This window comes from Nicotiana tabacum, chromosome 22 (genome assembly GCF_000715075.1).
Source record: "Nicotiana tabacum cultivar K326 chromosome 22, ASM71507v2, whole genome shotgun sequence".
NCBI lineage: Eukaryota > Viridiplantae > Streptophyta > Magnoliopsida > Solanales > Solanaceae > Nicotiana > Nicotiana tabacum.
In genome coordinates, this window is record NC_134101.1 from 7,269,343 (window position 1) to 7,285,789 (window position 16,447).

Here is a 16,447-nt window from a genome sequence, read left to right on the forward strand (position 1 = left end):
GTATTATCTTTGGCTTTTGTGCCGGCTTGTGCTGTTTCACTTCCTGTGGTTGTTGCACAGTTAAGGGCGTTGGATTTTCCCCACCTATAGCTATTTGACCTAATAATCTGTTCATGTACTTTTGCTGGCAAAATTAAGAACTCATCAGATTTAATTTTGGGCTTGTTTGGTTAATACATGTATATAATAGTTGCCCAGATTATGAGATAGTGAAAAGATCTAGCCTTGCATTTTAAAGAATCAAAGTATAATTCTTGAAAGAAATGTGCATACCCTCTGCCAGCAATTGATGATCTCTTCTCCTCAATTACATCATAGAATCCTGAAGGAGGAATCTTAAAAGGTATTCTTTTCATAGAAACCAGTCTATGCAACATTTCTAGTTGCTTTTCTCTAGCCACTCGTTTATCCATCTTGCGTTGTCCATTGGCTATCTCAGCCCGTGCTTGATGATAAAGTTCATTCTGAGAATCAAGGTCATACTTCCAATCTTTAGCTGAATTGTGAAGAAGTTCCTCCTCAGCAGCAGGGCTACACTTCATAAGTATATTATAACGCTCCATACATTCAGATGCTCCACGATGCATCACTTCTTCAACTGTTCCCCATAGTGGGGTAAGGGCCCTTCCAAATTTTATTAGTTTACCATAGTAGGGTAAGGGCCCTTGAAGGAAATGTACGTACCTTTTGTCAGTATATGATGATGATCTCTGTGGCTTCATGTTTAAGGACGCTGGATTTTCTCCACCTATTGGACATGATAAATCTATTCCTGCACTTTTGCTGCCAAAATCAGAATCCAAGAACTCATCATATTTAATTTAGGGCTTGTTTGGTTGCATGTATTACATATAATACTTGCACAGAATTCAAAATTTCAATATGTACACTATTTGGTTATCAATTTTGTTGTACAAGTAATATTACATGCATAATATATCCCTCAAGGTGTAAAAACAACTTTTTGAAAAAAGTAAATAGAAGACATATATTTTAATCCTACATACGTACAATTAGTGCTCTCTTCTCTCTCTTCGCTCTTCCACTAACGGTCACCATCCACCTACCCGCCAGTGCTCGCACCACCACCGGCGGCCGCCGAAAAATACAGGTAATTAACCCTACACTCTTTTTTTCTCTCTCTCATCCTTTCTTCCGCCCTCCTTCCCCTGTTCCTCTTTTCCGTCCTCACTGCCTTTCTGCCCCAAACCCAAAGCCGCTTGTGTTTCTTCCTCTCCCTCTCTCTTTTTCCATCTTTTGTCTTCCCCACCCTATCTCCCTTGTTCTCCATCTGTTTTTTCCCTCTTTCCCGTCCTTTTAAGAAAATCACCGCCACTCAGATCTGAGCCGAGGAGCATCGCCGCTGCTCTCCATATCTTATCCTTCAAGTGTGGCAGGTTATCAAATTGCTGGCGAATATCAGCAAAGAGGCGAGTGGAACACTCGTGCTAGCAAAGAATAGCAAATAACAGCGGCCGCAGAGGCTTGTGGGAGTGCGTAGAAGGTCAGTATTATAGCAACGCCTCGACATCCAATTGGTGATCCAGGTTCTATCCACCCAGAGTTGGTACATCCGGATCTCCTGTCTCCTTTTGTCTTTCATTCTTGCGAGTTGCAGAATTGCTTTAATTAACAGTATATATTTGTTTGTTTTTAGTTTCGCGCATTAGTCCTAGTGGAGTACTTATCTGCTTGCTTGTAGTATCGACGGGGTGTCTTAGTTTAAATATTTTACATTGCATACTAGCTTGTCGTTGCTTTATTCTTAGTGTGTTCTTGTTTTATTACATTCTGTGCACCTGTTATTTTATTGTTAAATCTTATTACTAATACATTTCGTTCACCTGTTACTTTGCTATTAATCTATTTATCTCAATAGTATCTTTCGGGTACTTAATCTCACATACCTTGCTGCTACTATCATTCCTAGTTTAATAGTCCTACTTCTGTGCCTTTTAGCTTATTAGTTTGCCGTTTCTTCCATGGTAGTTCCTGCTTAGAATGTATTAGATTATAATGGTTGTACTAAACGATGGCAGGGTAAGGTCAAGTCCTCGGGGGTGGGAGGGGGGTCCTCAGGGGGGTGGAGGGGTAGGGGAAAGTGGGTAAGGATAGTAAGGATGCCTCGAGTTTGCGAGTTGGGTCTTGGATTATGGGGACTTTGACGAGAAATTCTGCAGAGTTATCGAAGATTTTTCATAAGAGGAAGATAAATATAGCTTGTTTGCATAAGACTAGATGGGTGAGAGATATGGTACGGAATGTAGATAGGTTTAAGTTTTGGTACTCTGGATACATGGGGGGCAAGAACGGGGTAGGTATTTTGGTTGATAGGGATCTTCGGGAGCTAGTGGTGGAGGTTAGGAGGGTGAACGACAGGTTGATGAGTAAGCTAGTTGTTTGGGGTTTTAGTCTAAACGTGATTAGTACGTACGCATCTCAAGTGGGCTTGGACGAGGAGGTCAAAAGATGTTTTTGAGAGGATTTTGATGAGGTTGTACGTGGTATTTCGCACACTGAGAAGATTTTCTTAAGAGGAGATTTTAATGGCCACATTAGGGCGATGTGAGGAGGCTACGATGATGTGTATGGCAGTTTTGGTTTCGAAGTTAGAAACAAAGGTGGTACGACCCTACTGGATTTTGCTAAGGCTTTTGATTTGGTGATAGCTAACTCTAGTTTCCCGAAGAAGGAGGTGCATTTGGTCACCTTTCAGAGTTCGGTGACCAGGACCCAGATTGATTATCTACTTTTTAGGATAACTGATAAAGGTATGTGCGGGGACTGTAAGGTCATCCCGAGTAAGAACCTCACGACTCAGCAAAAGGCTTATGGTCATGGACTTGGAGATCATGAGGAAGCGAAGAAAAAGGGCTGTGTTTGGTTTACCTAGGATCAAGCGGGTAGCTTTGACAAAAGTTAGAGCACATGAGTTGGGGAGATAAGTTATTGGCTATAGTATCATGGAGGAGGAGTGCGGACGCGAGTAGTATATGGACCGCGACTGCAAATTGCATTAGGGAGGCTGCTACTGCTAGAGAGGAATTGGGGGTCTCGAAGGGCTCATCTAGCCATAAAGGGGATTGGTGGTAGAGTATTGAGATTCAAGGTAAAGTGGAGGCCAATAAAGCGGCATATCTGAAGCTTCTGGAGAGCGTGGACGAGGAGGCGAAGAGGACGAATAGGGAGCAGTATAGGATGGCTAAGAAGAAAGCGAAGTTAGCAGTTACTGCGACCAAGACTATTGTGTTTGACATTTGTATGAAGAACTCAGAGGTAGAGGAGGGGATAAGAAGTTGTACAGGCTAGCCAAGGTGCGAGAAAGGAAGGCCGGTGACTGGACCAAGTGAAATGCATCAAGGACAAGGACGGCAAAGTTTTTTTCGATGTGGCACTTATTCGACGTAGATGGTAGACTAACTTCCATAAACTCTTAACGACGAGGGGATAGGAACATTGAGCTAAGCGACTTAGAACACTTTGAGTGTTATCGGGACTTTGGTTATTGTAGGCGTATAAGAGTCGAGAAGGTTGAGGGGGCTATGCTTAAGATGGGCAGGGGGAGTGTGACCGGCCCTGAAGAGATCCCGGTAAAATTTTGGAAGAGTATGGTTAGGTGCAACCGACAACGCTATACCCATTTGAATTATTGTTATGTCAGTTAAATGCAGGAGACTTATTTATGGGCCCACAAAATGGGCATAACGCGTTTATATACCGCGCTATGCACCTGTATAGTGTGGTTTACAGTGGCGTTATATACTTTAACAGCCAAAACTCCGTTAAAGTATAACACTCTTTAAAAGAGCACTATATATAGAAAGGTCACTCGTTTTTTTAAACACACATTTCCGTCACATTTGTTTAAACGAAACACAAATGGATTTTGGACTCCGTGGGAGAGGGGGTTAGATGATAGGGAATAACTGATGCGTCTGTATTTGTTTCCTATTAAATGCATTAATATAGTAACGATAACAATAACAAACTTACAAGTACAAGTGGGGTTCCTAAGAGGTTGTTTGGTATAATGGTAACATTAATTATGAGATAGTATAAAGATCAGCCATGCATTTTAAAGAATCAAAGTATAATTCTTAAAAGGGGTGTGCGTACCCTCTGTTAGCAAATGATGATCTCTTCTTGAACGGTAGAGGACTACTTGCTTCAATAGTCACTTGAGTATTTTGACTCTTTATTCCGCAGCTAATAGCTAAATCAAGAAAATTATTATTTTTCTAACTCACTCATAAATCAAACTACAGAATACTACTAGTAATATTTAACACATCCAATATTATCAAGAAAAATTAAGCTTTAATTCCTCTTCTCCCTTCATTGTCTTGAGTTCTTTTTTCAATATACTAATGAGGGAAGTTGGAGAAAGTCATGAGTGGCTCTAGGGTAAGGCCACTAAAGCTTATGCTTTAGGCCCCCAAGAGTCAAAAGGCGCCCCAAAATCTTTTCTATTAATTATAATTATTTATATTAGTGAGATTTTTTTTAAGTTAACAAAACATTAACATTTTGTTTTAATACACTAAGTTGGTTCTCGTTATCAAATATGTTATTAGTAAATATGAATATTTGAATAATTTAACTCAAAAATTTAAAATATTAGACAATGTTATACTGTGAAATACTTAAAAGAAAACTTAAAACCTTTGAAAAAAAATTTGTTAAGACTATACAGTTTTTTCTTAGTTATCTAAATTAATCGTGTCTATTTGTCCAACCGTTGTCACATTACTAATGTTATTTCCTCGCATATTCTTAAGTTTTGGCTTTAGACCTCCGATTTTATTGAGCTGACCCTGAGAAAGTTACAAGAAAGTATGGTAAAAAGAAAATTGGAATCACATATCATGAGTCATGAATAAGCAAAATTAATAGCTTCGCTATAGAGGTCCTGGGTTTTCTTGTGAAATTCTGAGATAAGCAATGCCGAAGTTCTTTTATTCTCTTCTTCTTCTTTTCCAGATTCTGAGTTCATCTTTGCGTTTATCTTGATCAGACATTTTGATGAGTTTCTTGATAAATCCGGGTTGAAGAAGTTCTTATGAATTAGATGATGAAGAAATGAAGACGCATAGAACAAGAAAGAAAGAAAGAGAGAGAGAGAGAGAGAGAAATGGAACTGTTATTTGTACGAATATTTATAAGTAGTGGAGTAACTACTTTTCGTGGACGGTAGTAGTATTTGATTGCGTGCTGCATTATGAACTTATGATCACTTATTTATAATTTTTATTTTCTTTTTCTTCTTCTTTTTATTTTTATTGGTTTATTTGTAGTTTTATTTTAAACTCATATAGAACAAAAGAAGTTCAGCGATAGTAAGATTTCTTGCCTTATTTTTTCCCCCTATAATTTCTATTGCTTTCTAATCATGATTTGGCCAGTGGTACTAAAGATTAGCCGGTAGAAATGACACTAGGTTGTCACTTTTTTTAAGTCTGATATTTAAAATATATCAATAACTTATAATGTATTTAAAAATTAGTCATTTCGTCAAAATTAAAAGGCTAAGTATTCTGAATTTTTGCATCTTAAATTTTTGAGCTGCTATTTTTTGAAATTCAAGATTTAGTGTCCTAAATTTTTTGAGCTGCTAATTTAAAATTCAGGATTAAGAGTCCTGAATTTTTTAACTGCTAATTTAAAATTTATGATAAAAGATTCGAATTTTTGGACATAATTTTTGAACTTTAGGACACGATATTCTAAAGTTTAAACCTTAAGGTTTATATTTCACGACATTGTGTCCTAATATATGAGCAAATTAGCTAATATTTAAATACATTGTAAATTGTGGATATATTTTAAACAAAATGGAAGCAAAACTAGGCATTCGGAATTTATTTTTCAATTGGAAGTTGTACATCTAATGAATAATACCTGAGTCACAACTACGACGTCAGAGGCAAACTAAGGACAACAACTTTGCGATATTGTGTCAATTCTAATTTATTTTTTTTTTGGTAAGTAAATTTTTTTATTACCGAGTATAATTATGTACAAGGCTCAAATTAGAACATCAACAAAAAAAAACTCTGGCAAATTGGACATGAAGTCTCAACTGCCAGGCTCTTCGGACTTCCCTACTACTTTTTAATCCACTAAACTAAAGATAAAAGTTTAACCCCTTGAGAGTTGAGTCTACTGGCTATCTTGAGTTTTCTGGTGCCTCTGCAGAACATAACTAGCACGACTAATCTAAGTATCCCATCCACAGTCCTCTGCTTGTCTTGGAATAATCTAAAGTTTCTCTGTAATATATACAGCCTACTAGTGACATTCTATAAATTTTTGTTATAGCCTGCTTCCCCTTCATTTCTTTGTTTGCCCAGTCAATCTCTTCTTTCCATTTCATTACTGGCCTTATTTACCTTTGCCACTGTAATAATCTTTCCCAAATTTCTTTATACATCCTGCACTCAAAAGATAGATGTGTGACAGATCTATTCTCCTCATTACATAAGCCACAGACTTGATCAATTGTCATACCCCATCCAGCTAGCTTATCTTTGGTGTTGATCTTTCCCTGCATTACAAGGTTCATGATAAAGCACCATCTTTGGACAACATAATTATTGCATGTTAGTCTCTGTTGCGGAAGCCAAATGTATATAGTGTGAATGAGTCACAACTACTATACCAAAAATTATGACAATCACTAAATAATAAACAAGACAATAAGACAACAATAAAAGAACACCAGAATTTACGAGGTTCGGCCAATTTTGCCTACTTCCTCGGACACAATCAATATTTTATTCCACTCCAAAATTACAAGTGAAATAATACTAAAGAGAGAAGATACAAATGCCTTAAGAAGATAAAAAAGGCAAATGAGAGGTGTATCTAAATCCTAAACATTAGGCCTCCTTTTATAGGGTGAAATTCCCATTCAAAAGTGTCATCCACCGATGTGGGACTTTTGACAATTTCAACAAATCTCTACCTTGGCAAAATTCTACATCTTCAATTTTCTCTCAATAACAAATTTTGGTTGTGTCTTCATCTTCAATCTTTAGTGTTCAACAATGTTGATCAAATCCAAACAATGTTGAAACTTGACCGCAGTCACCACTTTTGTCAACATATCAGCAGGGTTCTCCGTAGTATGAATTTTCTTCACCGTGACTCCACCTTCTTCTATGATTTCTCGTACGAAATGATACCGAACATCAATGTGCTTTGTCCTTTCATGATAAACTTGGTTCTTCGCTAATTGAATAGCACTTTGACTATCACAAAAAATTATAATATTTTTTTTGTTCAATACCAAGCTCCTTTAGCAACCCCTGAAGCCAAATTGCCTCCTTCACAGCCTCTGTAATAGCCATGTACTCTGCCTCTGTTGTAGACAAAGCAACTGTTGACTGCAAAGTAGACTTCCAACTAACTGGTGCCTTTGCAAAAGTAAACACATAACCAGTAGTTGACCTTCGTTTGTCCAGATTACCCGCAAAATCTGAGTCACAATATCCAACTACAGACCGATTGCCTTCCTGCTCAAAAACTAACCCAACATCTACAGTACTATGAATATACCGTAGAATCCATTTCACAGCTTGCCAATGCTCCTTTCCTGGATTATGCATATATCTGCTAATAACTCCAACGGCTTGTGAAATGTCAGGTCTCGTACAAACCATTGCATACATCAAGCTACCAACAGCATTTGCGTATGGTACCCTTGACATATACTCCTGTTCAGTTTCATCCTTTGGCGACATAGTAGTACTTAGTTTAAAATGGGGAGCAAGTGGCGTACCAATTGGCTTAGTCTTCTTATCTATGCCAAAACGTTGTAGTACTCTCTTAAAATATTCTTTCTGAGATAAACAGAGTTTCTTTGAACGTCTATCTCTTATTATCTCCATGCCAAGAATTTTCTTTGCCTCACCCAGATCCTTCATCTCGAACTCCTCCTTCAGTTGAATCTTCAACTTATTAATTTCTTCCGAATTCTTGGAAGTTATCAATATATTATCAACATATAGGAGAAGATATACAAAGGAACCATCATTAAGTTTGCGCAAATACACACAATGATCGTATTTGCTTCTCTTGTACCCTTGCCGCAATATAAACTTGTCAAATCGCTTGTACCATTGTCTAGAAGATTGTTTCAATCCGTACAACGATTTTTCAAGTTTGCATACCATATTTTCTTTTCCAGCAACTTTGAATCCTTCTGGCTGAGTCATGTAGATTTTCTCCTCTAAGTTTCCATGTAAAAACGTAATTTTTACATCCATCTGAACTAGTTCCAAATCCAACTGTGCTACCAAAGCCAACATAATTCTAATGGAGGAATGTTTTACAACTGGAGAAAATACTTCATTGTAATCAATTCCCTCCTTTTGAGCATATCCTTTGGCCACCAATCTTGCTTTGTAGCGAACATCTTCTTGGTTAAGAAATCCTTCTTTCTTTGCAAATACCCATTTGCACCCAGTTGCTTTCTTTCCCTTCGGGAGATTGGCCAATTTCCATGTATGATTCTGATGAAGGGATTGCATTTCTTCATTCATGGCAATCCTCCACTTATCTTCTTCTGAACTTTGGATTGCGTCTTTATAAGTGGTAGGAACACCATCAGCTACAATTGAGGTTGCACAAGCAACCGTCTCTATGAGACGAACAGGTTTCGTTATTGTCCTTTTTGGCCTGCTGGTTGCTATTGATTCAAGTTGTTGTCGAGATTCCTGAGTTGGAATCTCCCTCTCTACTGGCTCTTCTTCCAGAGGGTAATCTTCATGAGTTTCCTCCTCTGCTTCTTGTGTAGGAAAAATAAATTTTCCCTCAAACTCCACCTGCTTTGATGCACCACCAGTTTGTTTGACATCTTCAACTGTCACCTTATCTGTTATGGCAGATTCATCAAAGGTAACATCTCTGCTGAATATAATATTCCTTGTCTCTGGACACCATAAGCGGTATCCTTTGACTCCAGAAGTAATCCCCATAAATATAGCCTTCTTTGCTCTCGGATCCAATTTTGACTCTTTCACATGATAGTATGCAATTGAGCCAAACACGTGCAAAGAGTCATAATCTACAGCAGGTTTTCCATACCATTTTTCAAATGGTGTCTTGCCATCAATAGCAGCAGATGGTAGACGATTAATGAGGTGGCATGCATATGTAATTGCCTCAGCCCAAAATTCTTTGCCCAAGCCAGCATTGGACAACATACACCGTACCTTCTCTAGTAAAGTCCGGTTCATACGTTCTGCCACTCCATTCTGTTGTGGTGTATGTCTGACAGTGAAGTGTCGGACGATGCCATCATTTTCACAGACCTTATTGAAATGATCATTTTTGTATTCACCTACATTGTCTGTGCGAATACACTTGATCCTCCTGCCTGTTTGATTCTCCACCATCGTCTTCCATTTGAGAAAAATTCCCAATACTTCATCTTTCCTCTTCATTGTATACACCCACACTCTTCGGGAAAAATTATCAATAAAGGTTACAAAATAGTGCTTCCCACCCAATGAAGGTGTTTTGGAAGAACCCCAAACATCAGAGTGTACATAATCCAAAATGCCTTTAGTATTATGGATCGCTGTACCAAATTTAACCCTTGTCTATTTCCCTTTGACACAATGCTCGCAAAACTCCAAGTTGCAAGTCTTTACACCTTTTAACAATTCTTGATCAGATAGAGCTTTCAAGGATTTCCCTCCAGCATGTCCCAAGCGCATGTGCCATAGCCTGGTTGCTTCTACCTCTTTGTCATCACTTGATGTCACTGTTGCTGTCCCAATAACTGTACTACCACGATAGCAGTACATGTTATTGTTCTTCCGATTGGCCTTCATTACCACTAGTGCACCGGAGCATATTCTCATCACTCCATTTTCTACAATGATTTTGAACCCTTTTGATTCTAGGGCTCTTACAGAGATGAGATTCTTCTTCAAACCCGGTACATATCGAACATCTGTTAATGTTCTGATCATTCCATCATGGCTCCTTAATCTTATTGAACCAATGCCATATGAGGTAAGAGGGCTGTTATCCGCTGTGTGGATGACTCCATATTCTCCTTCTTGAAAATTCACGAACCAGTCCTTGTTGGGACACATATGATAGCTACAAGCCGAGTCCATCAACCATATGTCTGATGATGTTGATAACTCTGTTGTAACTAATGAGAAGTCTGAATCATCACAATCAGCTACATTTGAATCCATAATGGCCTTTCTATTGTTATGTCTGGCCTTATTCTTCAACTTCGGACAGTCTTTCTTCCAATGCCCCTTTTCTCGACAAAAGGCACATTTATCTTTGCTGGGTCTAGATCTCAACTTGGATCTTCCCTTCTTAGTCCTCGTTTGATTTTGAGGACGACCCCTCACAATTAGTGCTTCTCCTTCTCCGCCCTTATGTTTTTCTCCCTTTCTTTGTTCATAGCTGTACAAAGCCGAACAAACTTCTCTGAGAGAAATTTTGTCATTTCTATGGAGTAGAGTAGTTTCAAGGTACTCGTACTCATTAGGAAGTGACCCCAACAACATCAAGGCCAAGTCACCATCATCAAAAGTTGCATCCATATTTTACAAATCTGTGACCAACTTATTGAAACTGGTGATATGTTCATTCATTGTGGTACCAGGAACATAGGTGAAGCGAAACAGTCTCTTCTTCATATACAATTTATTTTGACTGTTTTTCTTCAAAAATTTATCCTCCAGTGCTTTTCATAATTTACTTGCAGAAGTTTCCTTTGTGTATGGATATTTCTGCTCTCTAGCAAGGTAGGATCGAATGGTACCGCAAGCAACACGATTGATAATTTTCCAATCTTCTTCTCCAATAACATCTGGCTTCTTTTCTTCAATGGCAAGATCTAGCCCTTGTTGAAAAAGAACATCTAGAACCTCGCCTTGCCACATTCCAAAATGTCCTGACCCGTCAAAAATTTCTACCGCAAATTTCGCATTTGACACAATTCTTGTCATAAGCGAAGATGCCAACGATGACGTATTATTGACACTTGATGTAGATTCTTCTTGTTTACTGTCTCCCATTTTGACACAAATATTATTTAGTAGCTGACGACACAAATCAAGATTATTTCCTTTCTGGTGTGGAAGATCAGACTAAGCTGCAACCACAGAGCATACTCAGACAGAACCTTGACTCAGTTACCAAGATAGATCTTTTCTGATGTGGAAGATCAGACTATGCTGCAACCACAGAGCATACTTAGACAGTACCTTGGCTCTGATACCAATTGTTGCGGAAGCCAAATGTATATAGTTAACTCCCAACCGATGTGGGACTTTGGCATTTTTTCAACAGTCTCCTCCATGGGACCTTTGGAAAATTCCCTCTCAATTTCTGAAACATCTTTTTAATGGAAAAAGAGGCTATCTGTACTAGGTCATTGATCTCCATTCTAGGACTTTCCACATAGTTTTTAGCTTTTAAGATCTTGCTTAGTACCCATGATCCTTGTTTTGCTTCTACTTCCCATATTTGTTTTCCTTTCTCATAGTATATATGAACCCATCTCACCCAGAGTTCATCTTTTTTGGTATACAGATTCCACAATAGCTTTGTCACTGCTGTTATTCCAAGTCCCTACATGTAATACATTGAAGCCTCTAGTTGTTCTAGGCTAGCAAACTTTATCCTATATTAGTAATACCCTCTTAGATACCTCAGTTGTACTAGTCCATAGGAACCTTCTACATGTACCTTCAATCAGTTGCACAATTGTTTTGGGAGGACAAATATTTGGGACCAAAATACTTGGATAGAAAATTATATGTTCTTGATCAACTGAAGTCTACCAGCATACGACAAGTATTTGGTAGCCATGATGTTAATCTACCTAGTATCTTCTCAATAAGAGGATAGCATTGTATCAAAGATAATCTCTTAGAGCTCAAAGGTACACCGAGGAACCTGATGGGGGCTTTCCCTTTTGTAAATCCCAAGGTACTCAGAATTTCCTCTTGAACTTCTCTGCCAACTCCCCCAAAAATAATGGAACCTTTATTATTGTTAGCAATCATGCCATAGCAATTAGAAAAGTTAGTGAAGCATTTGAGTAATAACTAAGCATATACCACATATCCTCTACTAAAAAAAGTAGCAGATCATCCACAAATCCAAGTTGAATTATTTGTAGTTTGGAGCATTTGGGATAGAAGTTGAAATTGGGATTGTGCCTCAATGTTTTCAATTGCTTGTTCAGGTACTCTATAGCAATCACAAATAAGAATAGAGATAGTGAGTCTCCTTGTCCCAAGCCTTTTTTGCCTGGAAATGGAGAACTAGGTTTCCTGTTGATAATAATAGAATAAGAAACATTGCTAATACATTTCATGATCCAGTCCACAATCATAGCAGGAAAGTTAAGATTTGTTAGAACTTGTTCTAGGAAAGGCCACTCCACAGAGTCATATACCTTTTGCGTATCCACTTTAATCATGCACCTAAGTGAAACTCTTTTTCTTACATAGCCCTTAACTAGTTTATGGCTTATTATGATATTGTCGGAGATAATTCTGTCGGGAACAAAGGGTGACTGACTTTGTCAACTAAGTAACCCATAACACCTTGCATTCTCTTAGTTAGGACCTTAGAGATAATCTTATATAGTACTGTACAACAAGAGATAGGCCTAAATTGTTTAACTATGGATGGATTTTTCACCTTAGGGATTAGGGTAACACTGGTACAATTAATGGGTTGGTATAATTATCGTGCCTCGTTTTCTCGCAAAAGTGGGTTTCGAACAAAATAATTAAGATCTTATATGCATGATCTCTACCCATTCATGCAAGAGATAAATATCCTAGTTTCCCCCATTTTCACTAATCCTCAACTATTTGCTTACTGTTATAAAATAAAAGCAACTTAGTAAAACATGAACAAGACATGTTGTTATGAAATAAAAGCAATTTAGTAAAGCATGAACAAGAAATGGAGATAGAGAGAAGGAAGAGATTTTCTTCTTCAATTGTGTGTATTTTCCTATCTATTACAAGGCCTTTATATAGGCATAAAAAGTGAAGAAAAATATATCATTGAGTATGTCATTAAGCATAGAAATATGTCATTAAGCATTTGAGAAGATCATGGAGGAAGAGTAGACATCCACCATAATTTGATTTTTCTTATAACACTCCCCCTTGGATGTCCATAGATAATGTACCTCGTTAAAACCTTATTAGAAAAAAAAACCTATGGGAAAAAAAATCCTAGTGAGAGAAAAAGAGTACACATATTTAGAAATACGCCTTTTGGTTGCCTCGTTAAAAACCTTGCAAGGAAAACCCAGTGGGACAAAACCTTGTAAGGAAAAAAGAGTACAACGCGTATTAACTCCCCCTGATGAGAGCATCAATTCACATCCTTGAGCCTTCGCATCCCAATCTTGTACACTAGTTTCTTGAAGGTTGACGTCGGTAGAGATTTGGTGAACAAATCAGCCATATTATCACTTGAACGGATCTGTTGCACATTGATATCACCATTCTTTTGAAGATCATGTGTAAAAAATAACTTTGGTGAAATGTGCTTTGTCCTATCCCATTTTATGAATCCTCCCTTCAACTGGGATATGCATGCTGCATTGTCTTCATACAAAATTGTGGGTGGTTTGTCACACTTCAAACCATATTTGTCTCGAATAAGGTGTATTATAGACCTCAACCATACACATTCTCGATTTGCTTCATGAATAGCAATTATCTCATCATGATTAGATGAAGTAGTCATGATTGATTGCTTAGTCGATCTTCAAGATATGACAGTGCCTCCATATGTAAACGCATAGCCTGTTTGAGATCGAACCTTTTGTGGGTCATATAAATACCCAGCATCGGCATAACCAACAAGATCGGGACTGCAATCATTTCCATAAAATAATCCCATACCGATAGTCCTTTTTAGATACCGCAATATGTGTTTGATTCCATTCCAATGTCTCCTTGTAGGAGCAGAGCTATATCTTGTTAAGACATTAACTGAAAAAGTTATGTCAGACCTTGTAATGTTAGAAAGATACATTAGTGCACCAATTGCACTAAGATATGGTACGTCGGGACCAAGAAGCTCTTTATTATTTTCATGAGGTCGGAATGGATGTGCTTTATCCATATAAAATCGCTTTAAAATTATTTTAGTGTATGTTGATTGATGGACAAAAATTCCATCTTTCATATACTCAATTTGTAGACCAAGACAAAATTTTGTCTTTCCAAGATTTCATTACAAATTCTTTCTTTAGATAGTCTACTACTTTAGGAAGCTCTACTGCTTTAGGAAGCTCCCTAGGAGTTCCAATGATATTTAAATCATCAACATACACGGTGATTATAACAAATTTAGATCCAGATATTTTTATAAAGACACAAGGACAAATTGAATCATTATTGTACCCTTCTTTCAACAGGTACTCACTCAGACGATTATACCACATGTGCCCTAATTGTTTCAATCCGTATAAGGATTTTTGAAGCTTTATTTAATAAATTACTTGGAAACCTTAATATACTTCAGAACAATTTAAATCCTTCAATGATTTTCATTATACGCATATCACGTTTTTCTTCTATTGCCAGATTAAAACCTGAAATGGCGACATCCACCACAGGAGAACATGTCTCTATATAATCAATGCTAGTATATTTGCAAATCTTCTTGTGACACAAGTCGTCTTTATGTCTATCGACTTGACCTTCTTCTTTTTTCCGCACAAGAACACATTTATACCTCAACTGGCTTTATACTTTCAGGTGTTGGGACTATCCGTCCAACTTCATATTTTTCATGTGAAATCAATTTTTATTGCGTATTTTTTATTTGGCCAATTATTTATCTGTCCAAATTTCATGACAGATTTGAGCTCAAGATCCTCATCAATATTAATAATATTGAGCGCTACATTATATTAACAATATCATCGACGATCATTTTATATCGGTTCTACTATTATTCAATAAAGACATAACTTATTGAGATCTCTTTATCTTATTATTTTCAGGTACCTGAGCCTCTCCCATGAGGTCTTATGAAGTGTTATGTCGTGGTGCTCTTCTAGAGCACCTGCCTCCTTATTATGACCATCTTGAACATTTGCTCATCTCCTTCTTCAAGGAGTTTTATCTTTGGAACCGATTAGTCTATTATGCTTTATGCATGCCATGGACTCTATTCATTATGAACTTTATTTTATTTGGAGTATTAGCAGTTGAATATGACATTTAGCTTTGGGTCAGCAAATACGCCCGATAATATTTTGCAAATGAATTATCAATTGAACTTCAAGTTTATATTTTCTCGTACGAGGATCTCGATGTACTCATAATAATTCATTACATGCATTACTTTTTCAGCTGCCCATTTTCTCCCCCTATTGTTGGGATCACCAACACATATCCCTAGCCTTATTTGGGGATCCATCTTTGTGCACTGTGGTGGAACAATTAAATCATATAGCACATTCATATTTCTAGATGGAAATTATTTGGTTCCTGACCCTGAACCGATTGTGATAGGGAGAACTTATCATAACTTGGCTAGATGCTTACAAGTGCTGTTGTATATTAAATAATACATCAAATACCAAATTTTATTTTGGCAATTTTGTTCTCATAACTAATGGTTTAGATATAATTGGAAGCATACAATTTCTACTAAACCAACTTGGATTTAAACCAGTATTATCAAGATAAATCATCATAATTTATATTTTGGAACTGTGCTCTAATAATTTGAGCAATCAATCTTGCAAAAGCCTAACTACAAGTTGATAACAAATGCACATATGACCATAAAATAGATGCATCTATTAAAATCATATAATAGTAAACGGTACACATGGAAGGTGACTGGGCCCATATATTTATCACCTTTTATTCGTTCCAGAAATCAAGGGATTCAATCCCTAACCTTAACTGGTATATCATGAGAATAACCAGCACAAGAGAATTCTTGAAGAATCTTATATTTCTTCAATATATGCCAATGTAATTCTCAATTAATTTTTTCGCATCATAATTTAACCGAGATGGTTAACCGGTCATGCCAACTAATATTTATTTCAGTAAACTTCTAGTTTACTTGTGGCTTGTGATTGCATCATCATGCTTATACTTGTGTAGTACAAATAAAAGAAAAGTCAGGTAACCTTTCATATTTACCCGGTATGATTATAGTAATATAAAGATATTCAATCTTCTTTTCATTTATAGTCTCAATATGCCAACCATTTTGGCTAATATATTTGTAAATCAAAATATTTCTTTTGAGACTTACTACAATATTAATGTTATGAACAATTTCATTCATCCGGGTAGTAACAAATTAGTTCTTTCAGAGCTCTTAACTATTTTTGTACTACAAAATCTTTTGTCACACCATCCATATAAGGAATGTCTCCTTCAGAAAGAGAATCATATCATAATAA

General features: G+C 37.0%; 1 long non-coding RNA gene across 1 annotated transcript; it reads left to right on the forward strand.

The window, feature by feature from the left end:
* Positions 1-279: 279 nt before the first annotated feature.
* LOC107814031 (uncharacterized) lies at positions 280-5,266 on the forward strand. The gene is made up of 2 exons (XR_001654469.2): positions 280-1,567; positions 5,015-5,266. It is a non-coding gene; the product is annotated as an uncharacterized LOC107814031 (long non-coding RNA).
* The last annotated feature ends 11,181 nt before the right edge of the window (positions 5,267-16,447 follow it).